Source organism: Microcaecilia unicolor, chromosome 2 (genome assembly GCF_901765095.1).
Source record: "Microcaecilia unicolor chromosome 2, aMicUni1.1, whole genome shotgun sequence".
Classification (NCBI taxonomy): domain Eukaryota; kingdom Metazoa; phylum Chordata; class Amphibia; order Gymnophiona; family Siphonopidae; genus Microcaecilia; species Microcaecilia unicolor.
This window is the reverse complement of record NC_044032.1, coordinates 51,950,799-51,957,998: the sequence shown is the minus strand read 5'-3', so window position 1 is coordinate 51,957,998 and position 7,200 is coordinate 51,950,799.

Below are 7,200 nucleotides of genomic sequence, written 5' to 3'. Positions count from 1 at the left end.
CTTACAATCCAATTATGACAGACAGGACAAGTAAGGGATAAGGGTTAGGACAGACAGGACATATCAGGGATAGGGGACAGTTGAAGGTTTAGGTTTAGGACGTCATTTTGAAAACAGAGATCATCTAGTTTTTACAGCATCTTGCAGTAACACCTGTCAATAATAATTATAATAATAATTTTTTAATAATAGTACATTTGTTTTTGGGTTGTTTGGAAAAAATGTTGGGGGGTCTTGTCTTTTCTAGACGGCGTGCATATTAAAATGGATGGTAATGAAGCCACTAGGAATTCCTTTGTGACAAAAAGAAGTAAACAGGAACTTTTAATACATGTAGACTGTGAGAAAAATTTTGCCAGGACCAGGGCAGCCTAGAAGGGTCAGTTGACAAGATTTAATGCCAGTTTTTTAGTTTTGAAATACTTCAGCTTTCTTTTTTCTGCAGCCAGATCAGTGTCTGCAACTTTGAAAGACAGAACGGGCAAATTACAGGTCTGTGACTGTGAGCATGTGTGAACAAAAATGAAAGTGCTAACACACATCTGTGCATGAACTGGAATTTTGTTGTGTGCATGTAAGTACATAAGTGTTACTATACTGGGACAGACCGAAGATCCAAAAAACCCAGAATCCTGTTTCCAACAGTGGGCAATCCAGGTTACAACTACCTGGCAAGATCCCAGAACATTTTATGCTGCTTATCCTAGAAATAAACACAACCAAACAAAATGGTAGAGATGCAGTAACTTGATCACTCGGTTGGTATACTACGGGGAAGTCTCATACAGTCACTTTAGGCAACAGGCTTATACCAATCTGGTATGCCTAATTCGTGTGACAACTTTAATCATAGACAACCCCCTACCATCCGTACCTATTTTTATAAGTATTTTTTTACGTCTGCTGATCAAATCCCAACTGAAAAACTTCTTGTGCAATTGAGTGACCAAGGTGAATTCAGTGGAAGTTTTCTTATTTGTTATAGAATAGACTTCAAACACTTATCTGTGTGTATATTATTGAGCAATCCCAGGAGTACTTGCTATCCCGACAGGTGCCTGTTTCGCTCAAGTGCTTTGTCAAGTATTTTGACAGTATCCTAGAAATAAGCAGTGGATTTTCCCCGAGTCCATCTTAATAATGGTTTACGGACTTTTTTAGGAAGCTATCCAAACCTTTTTTAAACCCTGCTATACCCCATTTTCTGGCAACAAATTCAAGAGTTTAATTACACGTTGAGTGAAGAAATATCAGCTTTGCAAAAATGGTATTTGCACAAAATTTTTGGAAGTCTAATATATATGCACAAAATAACATTCCAGGTCATGCACAGATGTATAGTGACACGTTCATTCTTGTTTGGACATGCGCACAGTGAAGGCATCCTTACTGCAGAACCTTTGTACACGTGTCCTGGGTAGGCTTTCCCTGGTTATCGTGCAAGTTCTGTGCATGTTGAATTTGCATCTCATTAGTTTACAGCAGTGTTTTACCTATTTGCATGTGCTAACCTGCACGTTATCAATTTAAAAAAAATATTTTTTTTTTCAGAAAGGGCGTGCCATGGGTGGAGAGTGGGCATTCCCATGTTATCCAGCTAGCATATTAGGATCAGCAAGTGCTGGATAATGCAGGGTTAATGCGAATGCACTTAGCACCTCATAAACTGGAGGCAGCACACTGATAAAAACATTAGTATACGACCTGCAACTTAAAAAGAAATGTCTTAAAAAGTGCCACATTAAGGGGTCCTTTTACAAAAGGGCGCTAGGCCCAGTGCCAGCTTAGCGCATGGCAAATCGGCCTTATCATCAGGCTTGCCCAGGAGCCCCGTGGTAGTTCCAGCTTTGCCACATGCCATTTCCAGCACTAGAAAATACATTTGTATGTTCTAGTGTTGGGGGGGGGGGAGTGAACCTGGCAGTAACTGGGCAGCAATTCCCACCGGGTTTCCACTGGAGCCATAAGGGTTCCAGCAGTAAATAGCCACGCAGCAATTTTTAAATTACCACATGGCCATTTACTGGCCCTTAAAAAAAGGCCCTTTTACCGACGGTGATAAAAGATGGCGTTGGTGCGCAGCGATCCTGTGTGCTGACACCACTGTGGGCCATCTTTTATTGCCATTTGCTAACAGGGCCCCTAAAAGCACGGGGTACAAATGTAACAAAAAAAAAATCTGGGCCTAGTCCGAGAGAAAATCCCACATTACCACATATTACCCTCAGATTTTACCGTGTTTTAGTAAACTCGCCCCTTAAAAAGTTGTTGATAAAGACAGTGATAATAATGGACTTGGTCCCTGAAGTAGGGACACAAACAGATTTTTCCTGATTCGATGGACTCAGGAAAGGAGGAAGAAGTTCTCGGGGATGAGGCAAGAAGTATTATCCTTGGGAGCCCACTTCCAGCTTCGTTTTCCTTGTAAATGTGTCCTTCTCTTTAAAAACAACAACAAAAAAAAGTTTTCTTTGAACCTTTTCAGTTGCGCAGCTTTCTAAGGGCGTCCTTTTACCAAGCTGCAGTAAATGGCCTCCTGCGGTGGCGTTGATGCCCCCCTTTTACCACGAGGGGTAAAAGGAGTTTTTGTTTTAAAGGTAATGGCCATGTGGTAATTTCCTGGGGGAGCCCTTATCACTTTCTATTTGGGAGATGGGAAGGGCCCCCCGGCACTAAAAAAATATATATTTTCTGAACACTTGAAACGGTGCGCGGCACACATCGGAAATGCCGCCAGGCTCCTGTGGTAGCTCAGCGGTAGGGCCGATTTGCTGTGCGCCATTTCCGTGGTAGCCCTATCGCGGATTTGTAAAAGGGACTCTAAATTTGCAGGGTACTTTGGGCCTTGTTCCAGTAAATTAGCTGTTTTAAGTTTTACTTTGGGAAGGTTACCCTATCTTTCCTAGTTATTTTTTTTTCTTTATCCAACTTATCTTGGATCTATTATTTTGCATCCTGATTTTGTGGGCTACTGTGTCTAGTTTATATTTGTAATTATTTTTGTAATATTAAGGCATGCTAACAGATTTAGCGTGCACTAAATGATGATGCCCGTGATATTCCTATGGACATCTTGTCATTACCACATGCTAAATAAGGGGTCCTTTTACTAAGCTGCACTGAAAAATGGCTTGCGGTAGTGTGGCGCGGGTTTTGGGCCCACGCCAGTCCATTTTTCAGCACACCTGTAAAACAGGCCTTTTTAAAATTTTTGATGAAAATGGATGTCAGGCAGTAATGACCTATGCGCATCAAATGCGACTTGGCGTGCATAGCTGACACGTGCCAGAAAGTAAAAAAAATATTTTTCTAGTGTGTGTAGCGGACGCATGCGAACAATGAAACTACCACAAGGGCCATGCGGTAGCCATGCAGTAACTCCATTTTGGCGCGCGTTGGGCGCGTGCAGATGCTTAAGTGGCTTAGTAAAAGGGACCCTATGTCAGCACGCCTTAGTAAAAGGAGCCCTGTATTTTTTCCCTGTATACTTATGTACATATCCAGGCAATTTTTCTTTAAAAGATGTTTTTGTCTTTGTAAACTTCAATAGCCTAAATAAAATAAAATAAAAAAACTATCAAAAGCAATGACACAAAGACAAAAACAAAAGTTAAATAAATATAAAAGCAAAGCATAACTTAAAAGTTAACAAATGTAGGGGTCCTTTTATTAAGCCTTGTTAAGCACAAACGCAGGCTTAACGTGACAAAATGGCTATCACAGGACGTAGTAAAGTGTCTTGTGTTAGTTTTGTTATTTGCACGTGGTGATCATACACTAATTATTTTTATTTTTGGGCTGGGGTGTGTCATGGGTGGAGAATGGGCATGGAAGCACAAATTGGTTAGTGTGCTGATATTACCGTACACTAACTTCTTTAGGTATGCTTAATGCCGTAGTCTTTAGCACATTAGTGCATGTCCTGAAAAAACAAAACAAAACAGAAAAACGGCAATTTTAATTCTACAATAAACCTGGGCTCAGCATGTAGGAAAGTCCCACATTAGCACACACTAGGCCCAGGTTTTGCCACAGTTTACTAAAAGGGCTCCGTAATTAAGAATAAACAGAAAAATGCATGCTATCATCACATTACTTTGGATCTGGCTCAACATTTTTACTAGTAGTCAAGGCAAGTTACATTCAGGTACAGTAGGTGATTCCCTGTCCCCCAGGGCTTACAATGTGAGCGGCCCTCTTACTAAAACACACCCATTTCTAACGTGGCAGTATTTTTGTCAGGTCGTGTGCTTGAATATTCCACTTATCGTACATATCTGGTTAGCAGTGCCTCTGAATTTCATCCCTTGTGGGGGTTTTGTTTCTTTGAGGGAGCAAGAGGAAAGGAGGATTTCCCCTTAGAATTTCAAAGATAGCATGGACAGATGGGTTCTTCCTAGTACAACGGATGCCTTTACAGCCTTGCAAACAAGCCTTGTTGTCGGGGTAGCCTCAGAACACAACTCACTTGGATTCCTTGACCAAATACATTCAGATTTCTTTTGAACATTCATTGTAAATAACTTGCACACCAAGCCTGTTTGGGTAGGGAGGGGATTCCCTTGAGGGAGGGCTGGAATAGAACAAAAACTGCTGTGCTAATTTGAAACAAAAAGAAAACAAAAACAAATAAAGCATTTCTTGTCAAAGAGAGATGAACAGGGGTGTGGCCACAGGTGGGCCTGGGTGGGGCCTGGCACCATCCCTTTGGAGTGGCAGCAGTTATGAGCCAATGAGAGGAGAACTGGAGGTGGTGTCAACATTGGTATTGTCTAGTGCCAGCTTATGTTAATTGTAGACCCACAAAAAAAAAATCAACCTATGCTACTGGAGCCGGATATTTTAGTATCTCAGAATCACTTCTTCAGTTTTTCCTCTGTTGTGGCAAAGCACCATTCTTCCCTAGAGAAAGGAAGTAACTTGTATGCTGTGTTGGCCACAAACAAGTATAAATAAAGCAAGCAATACTATCATTCTGGTTACTTAGCATTTATGTGACTAGCTGTAGAAAGCTACACTCCCTGCATCAGGAAAGGGGTTAATTGCTAGTGAAAGGCCCCACATACTGTCTTGCTTGCTGTCTTACTTCCTACACCAAAGGAAAACAAGCTAAATAAGCTGTTGTGGCTGTCTGAGACCAGCAGGGGGCATGCATGTGCCATATAGCTACAACTAAAAGATTACGGATGGGGTACACCACATTGGCAAAGATAAAATAGTGACCAGAAGACAGTGTGCCAGGGAGAAGAGGGACACACAGACAAGTGGGGAACAGGGGAGACTGTGTCAGAGAGAAGAAGGACCAAGATGCAGGCAGAAAGACGAGGACCCAGAAACAGGCAGGGAGAAAGCATGCAGGGAATAAAGAACCCAGCAAAGCTGGTATTAGACAAACTACTAGGTGGTCATCTAGGATGGCAGCTTCTGGGTAGGCGGCAAAAAAACAAATGCATTCAAGATAAAACAATAGGTCCTGACAGTCACACAAACACAAAGAGCCACCAGTATGTCATTTACCCTCAGAGAGTGCTGGCAATTTTCAAACAGCTTATTTCCCTGAATAAATGGCTTTGGAAAGTCATCTTAGAGCAGGGACAGTCTCTTCATGTTCAAGTGTACAGCACTGCGTACGTCTAGTAGCGCTATAGAAATGATAAGTAGTAGTGGTTTATTATGTAAATATATACAAAACCAAGTATAATGGCTGTTTTGCACAGGATTGCTCTGGGAAGGGTGATGTTGGGGTAATCTTGATAGCTGAATGTAATATTAAAATCTTGGGGGATGGGGCAAGGTCAGTGCAAACCAAGGAGGTTTCACTGAAGGAGATGGCGGAAGCATGCTTGACCCATGATCTGGCCTGAAGCCAGTAGGCGGAGCTTGCCGCCATACAAAGTAAGGTATTTTGAGTGTATCAAAATGGTGGCTGCGTGGTAGGGAGGCAATTAAACCTCCTTGGGTGTGCACGGCTTCAGCCTTTTCGTATGACACCACCTCCTTTCAATCAAACCTCCTTGGTGCAAACCATGTGATTGCACAGGGTGGCAGTTCCAGTGGGGCAGTAAGGAATGGGTCCGATCAAATAGCTGGCATTTTTATCTTCCCCAGCACCTGATCTGCTGACAGTTGGTGGTAGCAGAAGCAGTTGGAACTTGTTATACCACTGTTGCCACTCTTTTTACAATCGGTCTGTCTTCTGACACAGACAGTAACCTGTTGAAAGCTTGCAGTTCAAACTTCCTCTCTACAGAGCTTCCAAATTACCCAGTTCCAGGAAGAAGATTTCAGGCCAGTCCTGGATTTCTGCCAACCTCATCCAGGTGCATTATGGGACCTTTCGCACTGATTTCAATGGGTAGAGTCAGGAACTGCAAATCCCATACTGCTTTGAGATATAAGTTTAACACGAGGACTGGCTAAAAACTCTCCCTCCTAGAACTGGGGAACTTGGCAGTGCGGTCTCTAATCATGATTTGACAAGTTCAGCAGAGAGGAAGATTGGTCCATGAACTTTCAACTGGTTGCTGTGCCAGGAGAGAGACAAAGAATGGCAAAAGCAGTATAACAGATGCTGGGAAAGTGAGAGGCAGAAGCCAGGAGGCAGCTGCTTGGGAATGGGGGGAAAGGGGGAAGGTGGAGGCAGGAACCAGATCCTGTGGAAATGAAGGGAAGCAGTAACCAGGAGCCAGATGCAGGGGAAGGTGAAAGGAAAGGCAGGAACCAGCTGCAGGGAAACAGGGAGCTGAGGAAGGGTGGGGAGGCAGAGACCAAGTGCTTGTTGGGGGGAGAACTACAATTACCAGATGGCTGCAGGTCATGTAGGGCAACCTGAGAAAGTCCTTTTGTTGCTTCCATTGAGTGGAATAGAAATAAAACGAGGACTAGTCCAGACTGTCCTCCATGACTGGAACCATCTCGTAACCTTAGGCGGAACTGAGGTGTTGGGGGAAAGGGGACAGCAGTAGTAGCATACTCAGAACCAATTTTTTAAAGGGGTAATGGTTAATATGGATGGGCACTAGGCACCCCATTTTGTCTGCCTCCCCCTTCTTCCTCCATCTTCCCCCCCCCCCAAAAAAAGAAAATTACAATTAACTTAGGGCATCTTTTACTAAAGCGCGCTCACGATTTTAGCACGCGCTAAAATTATGGGCGCGCTAAATGTTAGAGACGCCATGGCATCTCCAACGTTTAGCATGC